The sequence below is a fragment of the Salvelinus alpinus genome, chromosome 32, assembly GCF_045679555.1.
Source record: "Salvelinus alpinus chromosome 32, SLU_Salpinus.1, whole genome shotgun sequence".
Taxonomy (NCBI): domain Eukaryota; kingdom Metazoa; phylum Chordata; class Actinopteri; order Salmoniformes; family Salmonidae; genus Salvelinus; species Salvelinus alpinus.
Genome location: NC_092117.1, coordinates 19,756,681 through 19,779,815, shown reverse-complemented (window position 1 = coordinate 19,779,815; position 23,135 = coordinate 19,756,681).

The following is a 23,135-nucleotide window of genomic DNA, read 5'->3' as shown; positions in this document are numbered from 1 at the left end:
TTAAAGGTCAAATAAATCCTCCTCCATACACCAGCATGGTTTTCTTCCATTACTCTTGTGAGGTAATGGTCGAAAGCCGATATGTAAAATATATGAGCGAGAAACTGTATGACATACACTTGACACACATCTAAAACAATGTGTGAGGGAATCTGTGTCCAAACGTTGACATGGGGTGAGTGCGTGTATGTGGTTTTTACATTCACATGTATGTTTGTGAGTGTTTTGCAGTGTACTCTAGCTGTTTTAGTATTGCAGCAGTAGTGTGAGATGGTGATAAATCCCAGCGTGTTGGTTTACCTATGTGCCACTGGACTGATGTCTTGTTCAAGGCCACTTCCAGATTCAATAGTTACATTTGTTGGTTGACATTTTTCAAGTGCAGTCATATTTCTGTTTGAGGGAAAATGCTTGAGTGCTGGAAATAAGAGGCAGATGCAAAATGACAAAACACACACACACACACACACACACACACACACACACACACACACACACACACACACACACACACACACACACACACACACACACACACACACACACACACACACACACACACACACACACACACACACACACACACACACACACACACACACACACACACACACTATTTGTTATAGAGGGCCACTTTTATAAACAGCTGAGATTTGAGACAGGGATAAGACTAAAGGCTACAACACTATTTCACTCCAGACAACATGCCACTACCATTTATTCATCACCCGTATGTGCCAAATAATTTTTTACTGCCTGCTTTCAGGAAAGAAGATCTGAATAAATGTATGCATGTGCTGCAGACTGCATAAGATAGGGGGATAAATTACATCTCTTCCACACATACATTTTAGCTTGTTGATCCGAAATTGAGATGTATGTGTTCACATCCCACATTGATCCAGTTACAGGCAAGACCATAACTCAGGCCTGTATGGTGGTCGGATTTCCTGCTATATGCAGCTTATAGTACTGGTGTGTATTTGCGTGTGTGTGTGTGTGAGTTTGTGTGTGTCTCTGTGTCTGTGTCTCTGTACGTTTTTGTGAACCGGCCTACATCATGAGCCACATAATTCTTGATGGACGTGAGACATAACTGCACTGGGTCATTTTTTAATTGCGGTGGCATTTGAGGCCTTTGCCTTTCCTACCATGAAAAACACTTTAAAAAATGATAAATAGTTACACATCATACATGTTTTAGTTGATATTGAACTGTTTCAATATGCAATATGCTCATCAGTAGTGATGCGTAAAGTTGCAGTGACGTGTTTTGGGGGAATTAAAGATATGTATCTATTTTGAATGCTAGTTGGTAAAATAAAAATGTATATGTCGTTTCAGTTAAAACAGAGGTCTTTTAAAATACCTTATTTTTTTATAAAATATAAAAAGTGTCCCAAGTTTTATGTCATTGGTGTTACTGCCTTGAAAATTGTTCATTACAAAGATGTAAAGTACAAGGACTTTGAGCATTCCCTCCAGTGGCAAACTGTTATCAGTGGAGGGGTCTCTATGAAACAAATCACCCCTTTTTAGTATGTCAGAAATTTTAGGATTCCTTCTATCATTTGGTGTTTCCTAATGAAAGTCACATTAGTGTTACTCAATTTAAATTGAGGGAAATCACATTGTGAGCAATATGATTAATCAATATCACTTAGTAAATTACCTAAAATGTGTCATTGATGTTAACCGTCATTGGTGTTACTATTCTTTCACAATTTTTTCATAATGGTACAAATTATTTAAAGTTATTAGGCTGTCATAGTTGAAGATGAACCCAAATGCATTTAAATAAAATAAAAATGTCTCCAAAATGCCATGGCCAAATGTCACTACAATTCAAAATTGACCTCACTGCTACTAGTGCCATCAAGGTCTAGACCTCTTGGCAGTGGCCATAGTATTCACACACACAGGAAGGCTACAAATTCAAAAGAGTTCAAGTTCCTTCACAATTCCCAGGGAGCTGTGCATTTACCTGAACACGTATTCAACTTGAAATGCAGCCCTGTCACTTTACACACAATCACATAGAGACTCAGAGTGCCTGATTGAGTTCATATAAGCCACTTGTTAGTCAGGTAGAGCTTTAAAGAGACATTTGAAAGACAGACTTCTTGAAAGACAGAAGCCACTACTCCCCAGACTCACTGACGTCAAACCTGTCACTGTTATTTTCCAGAGAGGAAAGCTGATGCCTATTGATGGCCAGGCTAGGTATTCAAACATCGAACCATCATGTAAGAGCTCTGGGCAGAAGTTGCCCCTAAGCATTTAGGATCAGCTTACCCTACCAAAATCCCCACCGTAACCACTGGAGGTTCAACAACAAAACTAACTTTACATCAGTGTGTAAAGATAACTTAATCACACACTCATATGCTGCAACATGCACAGTGGCTATTTAGCATGTACAGTGGGGAGAACAAGTATTTGATACACTGCCGATTTTGCAGGTTTTCCTACTTACAAAGCATGTAGAGGTCTGTCATTTTTATCATAGGTACACTTCAAATGTGAAAGACGGAATCTAAAACAAAAATCCAGAAAATCACATTGTATGATTTTTAAGTAATTAATTTGCATTTTATTGCATGACATAAGTATTTGATCACCTACCAACCAGTAAGAATTCTGGCTCTCACAGACCTGTTAGTTTTTCTTTAAGAAGCCCTCCTGTTCTCCACTCATTACCTGTATTAACTGCACCTGTTTGAACTCGTTACCTGTATAAAAGACACCTGTCCACACACTCAATCAAACAGACTCCAACCTCTCCACAATGGTCAAGACCAGAGAGCTGTGTAAGGACATCAGGGATAAAATTGTAGACCTGCACAAGGCTGGGATGGGCTACAGGACAATAGGCAAGCAGCTTGGTGAGAAGGCAACAACTGTTGGTGCAATTATTAGAAAATGGAAGTTCAAGATGGCGGTCAATCCCCCTCGGTCTGGGGCTCCATGCAAGATCTCACCTCGTGGGGAATCAATGATCATGAGGAAGGTGAGGGATCAGCCCAGAAATACACGGCAGGACCTGGTCAATGACCTGAAGAGAGCTGGGACCACAGTCTCAAAGAAAACCTTTAGTAACACACTACGCCGTCATGGATTAAAATCCTGCAGCGCACGCAAGGTCCCCCTGCTCAAGCCAGCGCATGTCCAGGCCCGTCTGAAGTTTGCCAATGACCATCTGGATGATCCAGAGGAGGAATGGGAGAAGGTCATGTGGTCTGATGAGACAGAAATAGAGCTTTTTGGTCTAAACTCCACTCGCCGTGTTTGGAGGAAGAAGAAGGATGAGTACAACCCCAAGAACACCATCCCAACCGTGAAGCATGGATGTGGAAACATCATTCTTTGGGGATGCTTTTCTGCAAAGGGGACAGGACGACTGCACCGTATTGAGGGGAGGATGGATGGGGCCATGTATCGCGAGATCTTGGCCAACAACCTCCTTCCCTCAGTAAGAGCATTGAAGATGGGTCGTGGCTGGGTCTTCCAGCATGACAACGACCCGAAACACACAGCCAGGGCAACTAAGGAGTGGCTCCGTAAGAAGCATCTCAAGGTCCTGGAGTGGCCTAGCCAGTCTCCAGACCTGAACCCAATAGAAAATCTTTGGAGGGAGCTGAAAGTCCGTATTGCCCAGCGACAGCCCCGAAACCTGAAGCATCCGGAGAAGGTCTGTATGGAGGAGTGGACCAAAATCCCTGCTGCAGTGTGTGCAAACCTGGTCAAGAACTACAGGAAACGTATGATCTCTGTAATTGCAAACAAAGGGTTCTGTACCAAATATTATGTTCTGCTTTTCTGATGTATCAAATACTTATGTCATGCAATAAAATACAAATTAATTACTTAAAAATCATACAATGTGATTTTCTGGATTTTTGTTTTAGATTCCGTCTCTCACAGTTGAAGTGTACCTATGATAGAAATGACAGACCTCTACATGCTTTGTAAGTAGTAAAACCTGCAAAATCGGCAGTGTATCAAATACTTGTTCTCCCCACTGTACATCTTAGTGGGGTAAACGAAAAAACATTTTTTAGATGGATGCCAGCAAAGCCACTACACAATACTAAACAATACATTAATTGCTCTATAACGGTGACAAATGGTGCGCACAAACTGTTAGGGCCTACATAAAACTGTCCCAACGGCAGAGCTTTCTTTTCAGCACCATGGAGTGAGTCCTTACCACTGCTACACCTGGCTAGCAGCGGAGCCTTGTCTGGCAGCGGAACAATTCATTCAGCCTCATTTACTGCTTAAAAAAAAAACATAGCTAATATGGCTGACTTGCTTAAACAAATGTGGTTTCTACTGACAATTGAGATGTACAAACTATGGCATAAGGGAACGACAAGCGGATAAGAGGGTTAAGACATTAATGAGCTAGGATGGACGTAGTCAATATTACTATTTGTTAATCACTGTTGAAATGTTAGCTACAGTATACATATCTTCCGGGCATATCACATAATATATGCACCAGCATGTAGCATGCAGCAGAGTGACAGAATGCTGAGCCAATCACGGTGCAACTAGAATACATTACCAACCCCCATGCTCCGTATTTTCCGCTGGCTGCCCCACTACCACAGACAGCACTGAGCTAGACTGAAACACCTGCATTTTGGAGCTGCCTTACTCAAGAAAATAAAAAAGAGACCATGCTTGTATGTGGCTTTATTAACTGAAAGGTGATTTTTTTTTTTACATTGTTTTCAAACTGATATGTGACATAATAATGCCAAAATAACATGCAAAACAGGTACACACACAAAAAAAGCTCTGCCCCACCTGCCCTGAATGACAGGTCGCCACTGAACGTACAGTATGTCCCTAACCAGAAGAGAACAATTTGCTGTGTCATCTATAAAACAGATTGGAGGACTTTCAATAAAAGAGGATCCACTGTACACGTTGTATTTGCTGTCGTTTGCGTCACTGTTTTTCCTGCAGATATTCCATGAATAAATAAAAACTTTTGATGGTCAGCCAGACATTTGCTATTTGGTTTTTACACTGTACAATACATAAAACCCATGGAAGCTTTAAATACAGAAATTTCTAATTTCAAATGATACACAGAAACCTATTTTCCCTGTGGTGGAATGAAATCAATGTTTAACCCTGACCTGAGATGCATTCCTAATAAAGGGGCATTAATCATGAGAGTTTAGTCAAGGACGAGCGTTAAGATTCCATTTATCAGCAGCGGAATGCTCAAACACCTCTGACTACCTACTCATGCACTTTAAAGAAAGCATCGACTGTATTCACACTGTTATTTACCACCTACTACTTCACCCCTACAGCAGAAGTAAGGCTTTCACTTCTTAGCACAGTGTGGGTGGCTACTGTTTGATATTATTAGCTCATCTTAGATCATTTCACCAAGGGCTAGCATTTTATGGCAATCTATTTCACACACAAGGCTTACATCCCCTTCACACACAGATGTGAGGACTAATCTGGAGCAGGCTATTTTCTGAAGCCATGTTGTCAGCCTAGACATACATATAAAGTCTGACACCAGGATGGGTTTCATGTTTGATAAGCAATGGGGAGAGACTTATAGGGAGAGTTTCGCAACAGCATTTTGACCCTCCTGGGAGTTAAACGGAAGAGCAAACATACTTTTTTGATTATGTCAAGGTTGAGATGGACTAAAGGGTCTATACTGTATGATATTTACAAAAAATAAACATTTTAACATTAACCATTTGCCTGTGGCCAATTTTACTGTGGTGCAGAGGTCAAAGTGCCTAAGGCACTGCATCTCTGTGCAAAAGGCATCACTACAGTCCCTGGTTCAAATCCAGGATATATCACATCTGGCTGTGATTGGGAGTCCCATAGAGCGGTGCACAATTGGCCCAGCGTCGCCTGGGGTAGGCCGTCATTGTAAATAAGAATTTGTTCTTAACTGACGTGCTTAGTTAAATAAAGGTTAAATTCAGCAACCCCAAAAATTATTAAAAGTGTGAGACATGTACCAAGCAACATCTCATGTCTTTTAACAACTGCTACTGTCGGTCGTTGTTCCTCAGGGCAGATCCTTTATTACATCATATTAACCTGAAACTAAGTTATGGATCCTGACAGACTAATGAGGGAGAAATTATGCCGCCTGACAGTGAACACTGGAGAAATATCTCTCTCTCTCTCTCTCTCTCTCTCTCTCTCTCTCTCTCTCTCTCTCTCTCTCTCTCTCTCTCTCTCTCTCTCTCTCTCTCTCTCTCTCTCTCTCTCTCTCTCTCTCTCTCTCTCTCTCTCTCTCTCTCTCTCTCTCTCTCTCTCTCTCTCTCTCTCTCTCTCTCTCTCTCTCTCTCTCTCTCTCTCTCTCTCTCTCTCTGAGTAGAGAAAGTAGTGGAAGCACAGCTCCAGCTCTACCACAGGTTTAGCTTTTATTTATTTTTATGTCACCTTTATTTAACCAGGTAGGCCAGTTGAGAACAAGTTCTCATTTACAACTGCGACCTGGCCAAGATAAAGCAAAGCAGTGTGACAAAAACAACAACACAGAGTAAAACATAAACAAAGCTTGAAGAAGGAAAGGTTTAAAGTAAAAAGCAGTAGTTTGAAAAGGAAAGGTTGAAAGTGAAAAGTACTTGGATTTCTGAACTTCTTTTTAAAAGCCAGATAAATAGCCGTGCTTCTACACCTGCATTGCTTGCTGTTTGGGGTTTTAGGCTGGGTTTCTGTACAGCACTTTGATATATCAGCTGATGTAAGAAGGGCTATATAAATACATTTGATTTGATTTGAAATAACTTACTATAATTGTTACTCACCGAACTATGATGCACATAAGATGCTCCTAAGACGGCGCCGAAGAACATGGCTGACGTTTTACATTCTCCCAACCAATTGTGCTGTTTGTTAGTTTTTTTCCGTTTTGTGTAACTTATATTTTAACTTATTGTGTTCATAATGTTGCTGCTACCATCTCTTATGACCGAACAGCGATTTCTCACTGCAGATTGGAAGAAACTTTTTCCTTTAACGAGTCCGTCGAGAAGGATATTAAGCTATTATCTGAGGACAGCACCCCATCATACAAACATATGACAATCATATTTCAACCCGCCAGGCGCGACACATAACTCAGAAATAATGATATAATTCATGCCTTACCTTTGAAGATCTTCTTCTGTTGGCACTCCAATATGTCCCAGAAACATCACAAATGGTCTTTCGTTCAATTAATTCCGTCATTATATCCCCAAAATGTCAATTTATTTGGCGTGCTTGATTCAGAAAAACACCGGTTCCAACTCGCCCAACATGACTACAAATTGTCTAATATGTTACATGTAAACTTGGTCCAAACATTTCAAACAACTTTCCTAATCCAACTTTAGATATTTTAAAACGTAAATAATCGACCAAATTTAAGACGGGATGAACTGTGTTCAATAGCGGATACAATCAAAGTGGAGAGAGCTTCAGGTTACGCGACCCAAACAAAAGAGTACACTTGGCTCGACTCCCAGAAAGGAAAGTGCTACTTCTTCATTACTCAAAGGAAAAACATCAACCAATTTCTAAAGACTGTTGACATCTAGTGCAAGCCATAGGAACTGCAACCAGATGCCTCATAAATCTAGTATCCCATAGAAACCCAATTGAAAACACAGTCATCTCAAAAAAAAATTCCCTGGATGTTTGTCCTCGGGGTTGCGCCTGCCAAATAAGTTCTGTTATACTCACAGACATGATTTTAACAGTTTTCTATCCAAATCTACCAATTATATGCAAATTCTCGCTTCTGGGCCTGAGAAACAGGCAGTTTACGTTGGGCACGCTTTTCATCCGGACGTGAAAATACCGCCCCCTAGCCCAAAGATGTTTTAAAGAAGTCTCGAGGTATTGCTCGCCTGAGGTAGAGTACCTTATGATAAGATGAGACCACACTATCTACCAAGAGAGTTCTCATCTATATTATTCCTAGCTGTCTATTTACCACCACAGAATGAAGCTGGCACTAAGACCGCTCTCAACCAACTCTATAAGGCCATAAGCAAAGAAGAAACTGCTCACCTAGAAGCGGTGCTCATAGTGGCCAGGGACTTTAATGCAGGCAAACTTAAATCAGTTTTACCAAATTTTTACCAGCATGTCACATGTGCAACCAGAGAAGAAAAAAACTTCCTAGACCACCTTTACTCCACACACAGAGATGCATACTAAGCTCTCCCCTGCCCTCCATTTGGCAAATCTGACTATAATTCTATCCTCCTTATTTCTGCTTACAAGCAAAAACTAAAGCAGGAAGTACCAGTGACTCGCTCAATACAGAAGTGGTCAGATGACGCGGATGCTTCACTACAGGACTGTTTTGCTACCACAGACTGGAATATGTCCCGGGATTCATCCAATGGCATTGAGGAGTACACCACCTCAGTCATTGGCTTCATCAATAAGTGCATCGACGACGTCATCCCCACAGTGACTGTACGTACATATCCCAACCAGAAGCCATATATTACAGGCAACATCCACATTGAGCTAAAGGCTAGAGCTGGCACTTTCAAGGAGCAGGAGTCTAATCCGGACGCTTCTAAGAAATCCTGCTATGCCCTCAGACAAACCATCAAACAAGCAAAGCGTCATTACAGGATTAAGATTGAATCCAACTACACCGGCTCTGACGCGCGTCGGATGTGGCAGGGCTTGAAAACTATTACGGACTACAAAGGGAAACCCAGACGCGAGCTGCCCAGTGATGTGAGCCTACCAGACAAGCTAAAGGCCTTTTATGCTCGCTTCGAGGCAAGCAACACTGAAACATGCACGAGAGCACCAGCTGTTCTGGATGACTGTGTGATAACGCTATCGGTAGCCGATGTGAACAAAACCTTTAATCAGGTCAACATTCACAAAGCCGCTGGGCCAGATGGATTACCAGGACATGTACTCAAAGCATGAGCAGACAAACTGAAAAGTGTCTTCACTGACATTTTCAACCTCTCCCTGAACGAGTCTGTAATATCTACATGTTTCAAGCAGACCACCATAAGCGAAGTTAACCTACCTAAATGACTACCGTGCCGTGTCACTCACGTCGGTAGCCATGAAGTACTTTGAAAGGCTGTTCATGGCTCACATCAACAGCATCCTCCCGAACACCCTAGATCCACTCCAATTTGCATACCGCCCCAACAGATCCACAGATCTGTCACAGATCAATCACACTCCACACTGCCCTTTTTCACCTGGACAAAAGGAACACATATGTGAGAATGCTGTTCGTTGACTACAGCTCAGCTTTCAATACCATAGTGTCCAAGAAGCTCATCACTACGCTAAGGACTCTGGGACTAAACACCTCCCTCTGAAACTGGATCCTGGACTTCCTGACGAGCCGCCCCCAGGTGGTAAGAGTAGGCAACAACACATCTGCCACACTGATCCATAACACTGGGGCCCCTCAGGGGTGTGTACTTAGTCCCCTCCTGTAATCCCTGTCACCCACGACTGCGTGGCCAAACACAACTCCAACACCATCATTAAGTTTGTTGATGACACAACAGTGGTAGGCCTGATCCCTGACAACGATGAGACGGCCTATAGGGAGTAGGTCAGAGAACTGGCAGTATGGTGCCAGGACAACAACCTCTCCCTCAATGTGAACAAGACTAAGGAGCTGATCGTGGACTACAGGAAAAGGCGGGCCGAACAGGCCCCCATTAACATCAACGGGGCTGTAGTGGAGCGGGTCGGGAGTTTCAAGTTCCTTGGTGTCCACATCACCAACAAACTATCATGGTCCAAACATACCAAGACAGTCGTGAAGAGGGCACAACAAAACCTTTTCCCCCTCTGGAGACTGAAAAGATTTGGCATAGGTCCCCAGAGACTCAAAAGGTTTCTACAGCTGCACCATTGAGAGCATCCTGACCAGTTGCATCACCGCCTGGTATGGCAACTGCTCGGCATCTGACCGTAAGGCGCTACAGATGGTAGTGCAAATGGCCCAGTACATCACTGGGGCCAAGCTTCCTGCCATCCAGGACCTATATAATAAGCGGTGTCAGAGGAAAGCCCATAAAATTGTCAGACTCCAGTCACCCAAGTTATAAACTTTTTTCTCTGCTACCGCACAGCAAGCAGTACCGGAGCACCAAATCTATTGAGGACCAAGAGGCTCCTCAATAGCTTCTACCCTCAAGCCATAAGACTTCTGAACAATTAATACAATCACCATTGACCCCCCCCCCTCCCTTTTGTATACTGCTGCTACTCGCTGTTTATTATCTATGCATAGTCACTTCACCCCCACCTACATTTACAAATTACCTCAACTAACCTGTAAATATTTTCATAACTCTTCTTGAACTGCGCTGTTGGTTAAGGGCTTGTAAGTAAGCATTTCACGGAAAAGTCTACACTTGTTGTATTTGGCACATGTGACAAATAAAGTTTGATTTGATTTGATCAATCAATTCTCACTGTCAGGACTCTTGCCTTGCTTTAATTAGTGGTAATGTTTGGTGTCAAGGGGAGTTTGGCAGCCTGAAAACTCTGTTGAGGGGAGTATGGGTTATTATTTTGCAGCTTGAGGTGCTAACGATTTGGCCGAACAAATCAACCCTATTCCTTTTCACAGGGTTGATTTCTTAAGGAAATGTTTGCTGGAGCTGTTAAATTTCAGGTTATTTAATGCAAACTGCACTGCACAGTTTATATGTTCTACTAAGAACATTTCCTCACGGGGGTCTTTCCGTAAACTAGCCTTAGAGGCCAGGTGTTAGGGTCTTATTCAGTGCCAGTGTTATGTTATATATTATGAGCTTGACATGGTGGATGGTGACAGCTAATGCATCAGGGAGCGGAGAGCACTTTCCTTCTAAAAGCACAAAGCACTGCTGCAATTTCTGCAATTATGCTTGACAGGACGTACAGAAAACCAAAAAGAACCAACAAAAGAAAAAACATGGTAAAAGTGGCCAATAATAGAACATTATAGTTCCTTAAAGCGCCAACATATAATATATTTTAAAGCGCCAATATATAATATATTTAAAACGTCCTTTTTGCACCAACTGTAGTTATTTTTAACTCCAAATTGGTAATGATAAGAGACACTGTCAAGCAATAACACTTTTTATTTTATTAACCTTTTCTAACACATTTAAATGGTTTAAATTCCACAAAATCAGCATATATTTAAAAATGTATGTTTTGAACAGTTATTTTGATCTAATTCAAAAAAATATTTTTTTGTTTGTTATAGTGGCAAAATATGGATATATCTGCAATTGACCAAGAAAGTGTGGGATACAGGGCACACATTGAAGCATTTGAATCCAGGTATCTCTTGAGACATTCACAAGGTTAGATATGTCCTCTGGGAGTGTCGTGGGACCTCTACTACATAGATATCACCGCAGAGGGGGTTCCAGCGGACTGTTAGTGCCTGAGTGCTATTGAATGCAATGACAGTTGGCTATGACAGTGTACACAACCTAGCTATGGAGTCAGATATACTACATAGCTAGATGTATCTCTCTTTCTCTACATAAATCTAGATCTGTGACATATGTAGTGCCTTTATCTCAAAACAGTCCCTCTGAACTGCAAAACAGTGTTACTGTCGGCGGCCATTTAGAAAAATTGTTGAGTCACTTTTCCTCCTCCTCTTAAATAAATGCACTCACAGAAACACAAGAAGGGGTGCATGTGCTGTGCATTTCACATTGATTATGCAAAAGTGTCCTTGCCTTATTCGAGCAGAGTAGCATAAACTCATACATTTGGCAATTGTTCTGGATACATATTGCAGATGGGCCAGAGAATTTACAGACAATAAACATTTACTACCATTTAAAAGCTTACTGTAATGAACAGGGCAAGAGACCCAGGTCATGTCCAGAGTGAAAGAGATAACAGCAGATAATAGCTTATTATATTATTTAGCTTGGGTAATAGAGCTCGCCAGCTTGTAGTCCTAAAAACTGGAAATGAGTTACCTCTGGTTCGTTCAGCCATTCCTATGGGGAAAATAATTAGGGAAAGAACAGAGTTTTGGGACAAAAGCCAAAAATAACTTCAGTTTCATTATACTGCGTCGATGTTTGCAGGGTGAGGGAGATAATTATTTTTCTACCCTCACAGAATAATTCTTCTGGATATGCTTAGTTAATAAAAATATCTGGGTACTGGTTTGACCAACAACAACAAAAACAGTCAAAGGAAGTCTGTTGGTCCTATAATGTCCTATATTCCAAAACCATCAATTACCCTGAAATTAATATATATTGAGTCATCATATTCAATTGATAAATAGACGACTAACAGTTTGATTTAGTAATAAGATAATTTCTGTGTAATTTTCAAACATATCCCATCAGTCAAGAGATTTCAAAGGTCAACACTCCTTGAATCCTGTTAGCTCTGTGGTAGGGTACGAATTTCCTCTTGATTAAGTCAAACAGTATATTCATCTGATGCTGTAGCGTTGAGTAATCAGAGGAGGCAATGAATTTTGGCAACTATCTATAATCCACTGAAGGCTATAAATGACAGATAATAGATATGTACTACATATTAGAGAATGATTGATGGGATCCTGCTCCTGGCTGATTGATGGCATAAGATTAATTAAGTATCTCTGATTACTGTAAAATAAAAACTGAGGGGTTGTGTAGTTGCAACCAAGTATGATGAACATTAAGGTTGACCTCAAACTCCCCTCGAACGTAAGGTAGAATTTTCAACAGTTACACTCAACAATACATTTTCCAAATTCTTCTGAAATGCCATGTGCCCGATATCTAAAGATGTATTGTCATCACAAGGTGTTCCGCAGTTTCACACTTACAAGATTTTTCAGGTTTAACACATCAACAGCAAGTAGGTAGTGAGTGACAGCTTAAGCGGTGCCTCCAGCCTCTGCTCTGTCAGCCTGGGTGAAATAAGAGGCTAGTTCACCAGGGTCAGGGAAAACAGAGCATCCCCCAGTCTGGCCCAGCATCAATCGTGTACTAATTCAGTCTGTGATGTAGAGTGGTTTTCAGACATCTCTTCTCAACCCCCTTCTGCCTGTGACTGATGGGGGTTCCCTAGCCCTGGACCCTGTAGAGGGCCAATGAAATGTGGGTGTAGAGAAGGGATGAGAAGTTGAGGGGTTGTGGGAGTATGATTATGAAAATGGTGGCCATCTGTGAGTGTCAGTGTGTGGTGTGGTAAGTACAGTGTGGAGAACTGTTGACTATATGCAAATAGTCATTTGCATTGACAACATTTATGATCAACATTTCTTGATAACATTTATTGATAACATTTATGATAAGTGAATAGTTGGTTTGGAGTCAGTCGATTATTTCAATATTTTATGATATAGATTTGTGTCATAACGGGTTGTGACGCTGGGTGTCAAGTAATGAGGGCCTTGGTATTTTATAAATGCTATTGTAAGTTAATGCATTATGATGAAGACTCTTGCACCTTGTTTATAAATGCAAGAGACTTGAATACCAACTCCTTCATGCATAATACAGCGGACACAGGAATAACTGTTATAATAATCATATGATTAAGTTATTTAGATCCTTTTAATAGTGACAATTTCCCTTTTAGTATGTCGACAAGCAGCAGCTTTGGTTTTGTTATTGAATCCCAGTGCGATAAAGCATGGTGTATTTGCTTTGGCAACCTCCCACCTAAACATAAACAGGTTAAAGCCACGAGGAGCGCTGTGCAAGTCCATTAGAAGGCAGTTACTGTGTAATTGAGTTTATTATTAGTCCAACTGTCAGTAAATTAAAAATAGATCCAATAAAATAGAACCAGTTGGAAACCTTCCCTCCAGGAGAAGAGGTTCAAGTGTCTGTGTTGTACTCTGGAAAGGGTTTGGGTAATCACACTTGAATGGTGCATCAATTGATACGTTTCATCAAGAATATCTGGATTTATCCATTATTTTAGCCTCTGTCTACTGTGCCTCAAGGACAATTTTGCATAAAGAATTATCTTTATACTGTATGTATTGTTTATCAAGCCGCCTAAACCCTGTGTGAATACATTAATTTAGATACAATTGCCATTTAGTTTTAGGGAGAAGCTAGCTATTTGCCTCTCATTTATTGCTTTTTATGAGTTTTCAGTCTCTTCCACCTGGCACTCCACAGATTCACTAAAGGACGACTAACAAGTAATGTTAAAAGCTTGTCCTCATCTCCCAGGATAGTAGTTTGTACTCCTTCTGACGAGACAAAGTCTGACATTCTATACCACAAATGATGGCCTATCACTTTTTTGTCTGCCTCATTGAGCTGACGTTGATAAGATAATATGAGCCAAGTATAATCATTATGGTCCTTCAGGGCCTATATAGCAAACTAGCATATCTGTCTCTGAGAGGCAGCATATTTAAACAGGACTCTGGCAGTGGGTGATTAATAGGTTTCTAGAACATTGGAGACAACTCTAGAATCTCAGCAGGCAATGGATTACAGGAGAAGAGGGAAAGCACTGGGATTTCCCTGACATGATATCCAGATAGGGCCAGGCAGAGTGGTCCCTTTGGGGACGCTTCACTCACTTTGGGAGATGAAAAACTAAAGCATGCTTCAGTGAAATGTTAGACAGTAGACGATTGTGTAAGCCTTTCTTCCTCCATTCTGGTTGTCAAGAAGAATAGAATAAAGTCAAATACTAGGTAGGTTTTGGGTCTTTAACAATACTGTACCTGTGTATTTGTCACATGCACCGAATACAACTGGTGTAGACTTCACCGTGAAATGTATGCTTACGAGCCCTTCCCAACGATGCAGAGTAACACAAGAGGATTCAAATAAAATACACAAGAATGGAGTTTTACACAGGGAGTACCAGTACCAGATCAATGTGCAGAGATACAAGGTATTTGAGGTAGATATGTACATGAAGGAATGGTAAAGTGACTAGGCATCAGGATAGATAATAATAAGGGTAAAATGAAGAACAGAGTAACAGCAGGAAATTATGAGGGTGAAAGTGTGCGTGTGTGTATGTGTTTTTGTGTTGTGTCGGTATGCATGTGTGTTTTATGTGTGTGTCTCTGTGTGTGTGTGTGTGCGTATGTAGTGTATGTGAACGTGTATCAATGCAGTGTGTGTGTGTCTGTATATGGTGTGTATATATAGTCTAGTGAGTGTGCGTAGGGTCAGTACAAGGTAGAATCAGTGTAGATAGTTTGGGTAACCAGTTAATTAACTAGCAGTCTGGCTATTTAGCAGTCTTATGGCTTGGGGGTTGAAGCTGTCTCGGAGCCTGTTATTCCGGGAGCCGATGTTCATGTACGGTTTTCTGGACGGTAGCAGAGTGAACAGTCTATGGCTTTGGTGGCTTGAGTCCTTTGCAATTTCTTGTGCCTTCCTCTGACACAGCCTGATATAGAGGTCCTGGATGGCAGGGATATCGACCCCAGTGATGTACTGGGCTGTCCGCACCACCCTCTGTAGCGCTTTGCGTTCAAGGGCGGTGTATTTGCCATACCAACCGGTGATGCAGCCAGTCAAGATGCTCTCGATGGTGCAACTGTATAACTTTTTGAGGATGCACCAGCTACTCTTCCTTGGGTTCACACACAACATGAAACATGACATAATACAGAACATTAATAAACAAGAACAGCTGAAGGACAAAATGACATACAGTATCAATACATACACACAAAATATCTAGGTCAGATATGGGCGAGGCGTTGTGCCGTGAGATGTTGCTTTATCTGTTTTTTAAACAGGTCTGCTGTTCATTTGAGTAATATGAGACGTGAGTTCCATGCAATAATGGCTCTAAATAATATTGTACTCCTTTTTGAATTTGTTCTGGATTTGGGGACTGTGAAAAGACCCCAGGTGGCATGTCTGGTGGGGTAAGTTTGTGTGTCAAAAAAGCAGAGCATTTCTTTATTATGGACAAACTTTACAACCATTGAATCTATATGTTTTGACCTATCTAAGGTAACACCAAGTAATTTAGTCTCCTCAACTTGTTCAACAGCCACACCATTCATTACCAGATTCAGCTGAGGTCTATAGCTTAGGGAATGATTTGTACCAAACACAATGCTCTTAGTGTTAGAGATGATCATGGACTGTTTATTACTGGTCACCCATTCCAGAGCAGACTGCAACTCTTTGTTGAGAGTTTCAGTGACTTCATTAGCTGTGGTTTCTGGCACATATATGGTTGAATCATCAGCAAACATGGACACGCAGGCTTTGTTTAATGCAAGTGGCAGGTCATTGGTAAAACTAGAATATATATATTTTTTAAAGAGCCTAGAGACTGTGCGGGTGTACGGACCATGTTCAGTCCTTAGTGATATGTACGGTATGATCTCCAAAGTATCAAAAGGTTATTAGTGTTTAATCAATCATGTAGAAACATTTCAGTGAACCATTAGAAATCCTCTGTAACACTATCATGAAAATGATACAAAACTCTTTCATGTGCAATCATGACAAATTATGATTCTAGATATGGTGCATGAAATGGACTGGGAAAAGATTTGGCAATGTGAATGCTCATTTAAATGAGAAAGGATTGTAATTGTTTAGTTTAAAAAAAATAAAAAATATCAAACAAATGTATTGCGTTTCAATATACACAGCAGCTCACAAACTCCATGGAGCATGGTTTACCAATTGCTGTAATATAGTATTGCTGCCAGATAGACTACATTAATTTGCCTCAAGACAATGGGGATGATGATGAGAGAGAGAGAGAGAGAGAGAGAGAGAGAGAGAGAGAGAGAGAGAGAGAGAGAGAGAGAGAGAGAGAGAGAGAGAGAGAGAGAGAGAGAGAGAGAGAGAGAGAGAGAGAGAGAGAGAGAGAGAGAGAGAGAGAGAGAGAGAGAGAGAGAGAGAGAGAGGTGGTTCTGGAGTTTCTGTTTTCACATTTGGAATGGAATGTATCTCCATTGTTATATTGGAATCCTAAAAACATAAAAGAGGGCTCTGCGTACTGTGATTTATGCTTGCTGTGTTTCCATGTGGTTAATTGAAACAACGTTGTGACTCCTAGGGGCAACTCCACGTCAGTGGGAGTGCAAAATATTTTTGGCATCTCAGATTTTTCTGGCAATTCTCACATAGAAACATCATTGGGAGGAAGGAGGTTTGAAAAGCTTTTTACATTTCTATCACATACGAACAATCTAAACGGGTCGTTTTGAGGTATTAATATTTGTAATGTTGAATAAATGTATGTGGAAAATATGTATTTCCAATGTATTTTCAAGACATTCTCTATATTAACGAGAACATTATAAGGAGTATAATAACAACAATATGTTGTCTGTATCATCTACGGTTCACATAACATAGGGTCTTACAGGAGGCGGGTATAGGTCTAAAAAGGTCTAAAATGGCTACTTTCATCATCATTTTTTTGTTATGATTTGTGATGCAAATGTAAAAAGCATGTTCAACCTCCTTTCTCCCAATGAAGTTCCTATGTGAGAATTGACGGAACAATCTGAGATACCAGAAATATTTTCCGCTCCCGCTGGCATGGAATCGGCCCAAGGTCTCCATTCCAAATGGGTTTCTGAATAAAGACCCTAAACCCAATGCATTAGGAATTGGAATCCCTATCATTCTCTGCTATATTATACTAACACTTTCCAAATTCCACATGCCACAGTGGTGTTGTAATGAACCATGATTGAGTGTGCACACTGGCCAACATGCACAGTATATTTCCTATTGCGCCTTATTATTTTCTGGGAGAGACTTACATGTGGCCTATTTGGTCACTTGGGGCTGCATAATCTGCTAGGAGAGGCAGAGGTTTGCAGGACTCATGCTTAATTCAGGAGCCTTGGGTTGACCAGTGGTTTTTATGTCTAAAAATACAGGGTGAGTGGAAAGGTCAGCACAATGAGAAAAGGATGGCGTCCATGTTGCCTATGTCATCATCCACTGTCTGGCATTGCAATAAGGAACAAAATAGAAAACATCAGTGAAACACTGAATATTTCCAACTCACGTACATGAAAGATTAGCTAAAATTAGCTAAAATTGTGAATCCTGCATTGATTTCAGGTCTTTTCTGGACGATTTTACCAAGTCACAGCTTCCCCAGACTGAATTTACTGTCCTTTTGTGCTCCATATGTCTGATGGCTTGGTAAGTGGTCTTGAAATTCATCGGAGCACCCTGGTTTCATCCCCTCCTTTTCTTCTTGTTCACCCTGGTTTCTCTGCAGCTCAGGGAGAGGAGAGTGTTTGAGAGATGGCTGGTAGTGGCAGTAAAGCATGCTGAGAATGGGAGGAAGGTATGGAGGGCCACACGCAGACCAAGGGAGGGGGAGAGAACTTATTTCTCGACTAATGCAGCCTTGATGCGGCTGTTTGATAAAGCGGTTCACATATGGGACTAAACTCCTGACCTGATAAAATCTCAGGGAAAAACCCATCATCTCCAGCAGACACAAGGCAAGACAGCCGCTATAAAGAAGTCTGGTTCCTTGACAGCTGTATAGTATACTTGTCTCACATTACAGTCTGTCATACACAACTCATACACATACGCACTTTTATTTATTTGATTTATTTCACCTTTATTTAACCAGGTAGGCCAGTTGAGAACAAGTTCTCATTTACAGCTGAGACTTGCTTGCAAGCTCACACAAGATTTTGCTTTCCTTCATCTCTCCTTTTTCCAAACTCCTCTACTCCACTCTCCATGCATCATTTCTGGCTATCTAGTCAACAGAACTGCTTATCTTTGATTTAAACAGACACAGTGATGTTGATGAGGTCCATCTAAAAAAACAGGGTGCTTTGTGCAATACCACTACTGGTGTGGACAGAATTCATGCTGACGTATTGTGCAGGACACCGTCGCTTGTTTCCCACAGGCTCCCGCTGAGCATGAGCTCTATGTACAGTCTCATTCTACAGCAGAACATTTATTTAGCATCTCACCGTACCCAATGGGAGATGATGAGAGGAGATGCTGGAGGGCATGCTGGGCTACATTAAAGTGTGCAGAATGAGCAGAATATTAGCAAAGGGGGCATCTTTGCCTTGCCAAATAAAATGTGACGTAGTAAAACTAATAGCACCCCTTCCTCCTCTAAACTTCTTACTAAGTCAAGGAACTGTGAACTTTTCTAATTTTCACTTGCTGTCAGCTGGGATAATGAATCTCAGGTGAAGATATAGGAAGAAAGTTTATGAGATAAAAACTGAGATAATGGTCTGAATTTGGTTTGTTTACTACATGGAGCCATGTATGCTGTATCTGAACATATGGAAGGACAACAGGATACTTTACTGAGCTGCATGCAATCATTCGTTTTGACTGTGTTCATTTTAATTTAACAGTTTTACATAAGATTTATGAATCCCCTCTGTGAAACTTCATATACCCTTCCGAATAAACATGTTGTTCAACACAAGTAGTCATAATGATTATTGCATATATACTCATCATGTCTCAGGCTGCGCTAGAGAAAATTAACCAGAAGTTAACACACGTGACTGCCTCAAACAATGATACAAATATGTACAGTTCAGGTGGAAGCCAAACCTTTTACAAACACACTCAGTATGCTCTTTATAATGGCTGCTGCTGAGGTGCCAACATCAGGACCGCTGGACTGGAACCAATGTGTCAAGTGCTCTTGTGGTGTGTGTGTGTGTTGTATTGTATTGCCTGTGTGTGTGTGTGTGTGTGTGTGTGTGTGTGTGTGTGTGTGTGTGTGTGTGTGTGTGTGTGTGTGTGTGTGTGTGTGTGTGTGTGTGTGTGTGTGTGTGTGTGTGTGTGTGTGTGTGTGTGTGTGTGTGTGTGTGTGTGTGTGTGTGTGTGTGTGTGTGTGTGTGCCATACTGTCTGGGTACGGTGGTGGTCTGGTGCGATAGTTCCAGTCTGTTTCCTTTAGGCTGTCAGGGCTCTCACAGACAAAGCATGAGTAGAATGATAGTAAGGTTTTCTGAAGAGTAGTTCCAGACAGTAACGTTAGAAACAAGAACTAATGAAGAAACAAACTAGGGATTAGAAACCAGTCTCAACGACTCTCCACATGTCTTGTGTCTTCCATATAGCTAAATGAGACATTTCACAGTCATAGTCTGTACATATTTTTCAATAGAGTAGTTGTCAGCAAAGTCAGTGCTAGTTTAACTATCACGTATTTTTTTATTTTGTCATTTTGAAAACTATTCCTCATTCATTTGACATAATCCTCAATCTGTACTCATCTCTGATAGACCCTGAGTAATTTTTCATTTGAAAGTAAACACAGTGTGGTGGAGTATCTACCACTTCACTTCAGATTTGACTTCTCCTACAGTGCCTTCAGTATTCACACCCCTTGAATAACAAATTAAAATAAAAAAGATGTTGTGTTACAGGCTGGATTAAATATGTATTTATATTTTGTCACTGGCCTACACACAATACCCCATAATGTCAATGTGGAATTATGTATATATACAGTATATGTACATATGTATATATACAGGACACACCTACTCATTCAAGGGTTTTTCTTTATCTTTACTATTTTCTACATTGTACAATAACAGTGAAGACATCAAAACTATGAAATAACACATATGGCATCATGTAGTAACCAAAAGAGTGTTAAACAAATCAAAATATATTTGAGATTTGAGATTCTTCAAAGTACCCATTCTATTCCTTGATGACAGCTTTGCACACTCTTGGCATTCTCTCAACCAGCTACATGAGGTAGTCACCTGAAAAGCCTTTCCAACAGTCTTGAAGGAGTTCCCACATATGCTGAGCACTTGTTGGTTGCTTTTCCTTCACTCTGTGGTCCAACTCATCCCAAACCATCTCAATTGGGTTGAGGTTGGGGGATTGTGGAGGCCAGGTCATCTGATGCAGCACTCAATCACTCTCCGTCTTGGTCAAATAGCCCTTACACAGCCTGGAGGTGTGTTTTGGGTCATTGTCCTGTTGATAAACAAATGATAGTCCCACTAAACGCAAACCAGATGACATGGCGTATCACTGCAGAATGCTGTGCTTGCCATGCGGGTTATGTCACTCCCTGATCTGTTTCACCTGTCCTTGTCATTGTCTCCACCCCCCTCCAGGTGTCACTCATCTTCCCCATTATCCCCTGTGTATTTATACCTGTGTTCTCTGTCTGTCTGTTGCCAGTTCAACTTGTTTGTCAAGTCAACCAGCGTTTTGTTTCTCATCTCCTGCTTTTTCTTTTCTCGCCCTCCTGGTTTTGACCCTTGCCTGTCTTGACTCCGAGCCCACCTGCCTGACCACTCTGCCTGCCCCTGACCCTGAGCCTGCCTACCGACCTGTACCTTTGCCTCACCTCTGGTTTTCTGACCCATGCTGGCTTTTGACATCTGCTTACCCTGACCCTGAGTCTGCCTGCCATCCGGTACCGTTGCCTCACCTCTGGTTTTCTGACCCCGCCTTGACCTGTCTATTGCCTGCCCCTATTGGATCATTAAACTATTGTTTATTCAATGTGGTCTGCATCTGGGTCTTACCTTCATACCTGATAGGTTAAGTGTGCCAAGAATTCTAAATAAATCACTGACAGTGTCACTAGCAAAGCACCCCCACACCATCACCCACCCTCCTCCATGCTTCACGGTGGGAACCTAACATGCGGAGATCATCCGTTCACCTACTCTGCGTCTCACTAAGACATGGCGGTTGGAACATGGCGGTTGGAACAAAAAATCTCAAATTTGGACTCAGAACCCCCCCCCTCAGACCAAAGGACAGATTTCCACCGGTCTAATGTCCATTGCTCATGTTTCTTGGCCCAAGCAAGTCTCTTCTTGTTATTGGTGTCCTTTAGTAATGGTTTCTTTGCAGCAATTCGACCATGAAGGCCTGCTTCACGCAGTCTACTCTGAACAGTTGATGTTGAGATGTGTCTGTTACTTGAACTCTGTGAAGCATTTATTTGGACTGCAATCTGAGGTGCAGTTTATTGCCGATTTCTGAGGCTGGTAACTCTAATGAACTTATCCTCTGCATCAGAGGTAACTCTGGGTCTTCCTTTCCTGTGGAGGTCCTCTTCAGAGCCAGTTTCATCATAGCACTTGATGGTTTTTGCGACTGTACTTGAAGAAACATTCAAAGTTCTTAATGTCCTGGATTGACTGACCTTCATGTCTTAAAGTAATGACGAACTCTCATTTGTCCTTGCTTATTTGAGTTGTTCTTCCCATAATATGGACTTGGTCTTTTACCAAATAGGGCTATCTTCTGTATACCAACCATACCTTGTCACAAAACAACTGATTGGCTCAAACGCATTAAGAAGTAAAGAAATTCCACAAATGAACTTTTATCAAGGCACACATGTTCATTGAAATACGTTCCAGGTGACTACCTCATGAAGATGGTTGAGAGAATGCCAAGAGTGTCCAAAGCTGTCATCAAGGCAAAGGGTGGCTGCTATGAACAATCCCAAATATATATTTAGATTTCTTAAACTTTTTTGTTACTTTTTTGGTTACTACATGATTCCATATGTATTATTTCATAGTTTTGATGTCTTCACTATTATTCTACAATGTAGAAAATAGTACAAATAAATAAAAAAACTTGAATGAGTAGGTGTGTCCAAACCTTTGACTTGTACTGTATATATTTTTTGTACAATTTAATACAAAATGAAAAGCTGAATTGTCTGAAGTCAATAAGTATTCAGCCCCTTTGTTATGGCAAGCCTAAATAAGTTCAGGAGTACAAATTTGCTTAGCAAGTCACATAATAAGTTGCATGGACTCATTCTGTTTGCAATAATAAGGTTTAACATGATTTTTTTATGATGACCTCATCTCTGTACCCCACACATACAAGTATCTTTAAGGTCCCTCAATCGAGCAGTGTATTTCAAACACAGATTCAACCACAAAGACCAGCGGGGGTTTCCAATACATCGCAGAGGGGCACCTATTGGTAGATGGATATAAAATGAAATAAACAGACATTGAACATCCTTTTGAGCATGGTGAAGTTATTAATTACACTTTGTATCAATACACCCAGTTACTACAAAGATACAGGTGTCCTTCCTAACTCAGATGCCAGAGAAGAAGGAAACCACTCAGGAATTTCACCAATAGTGACTTTAAAACAGTTACAGAGTTTAATGGCTGTTATAGGT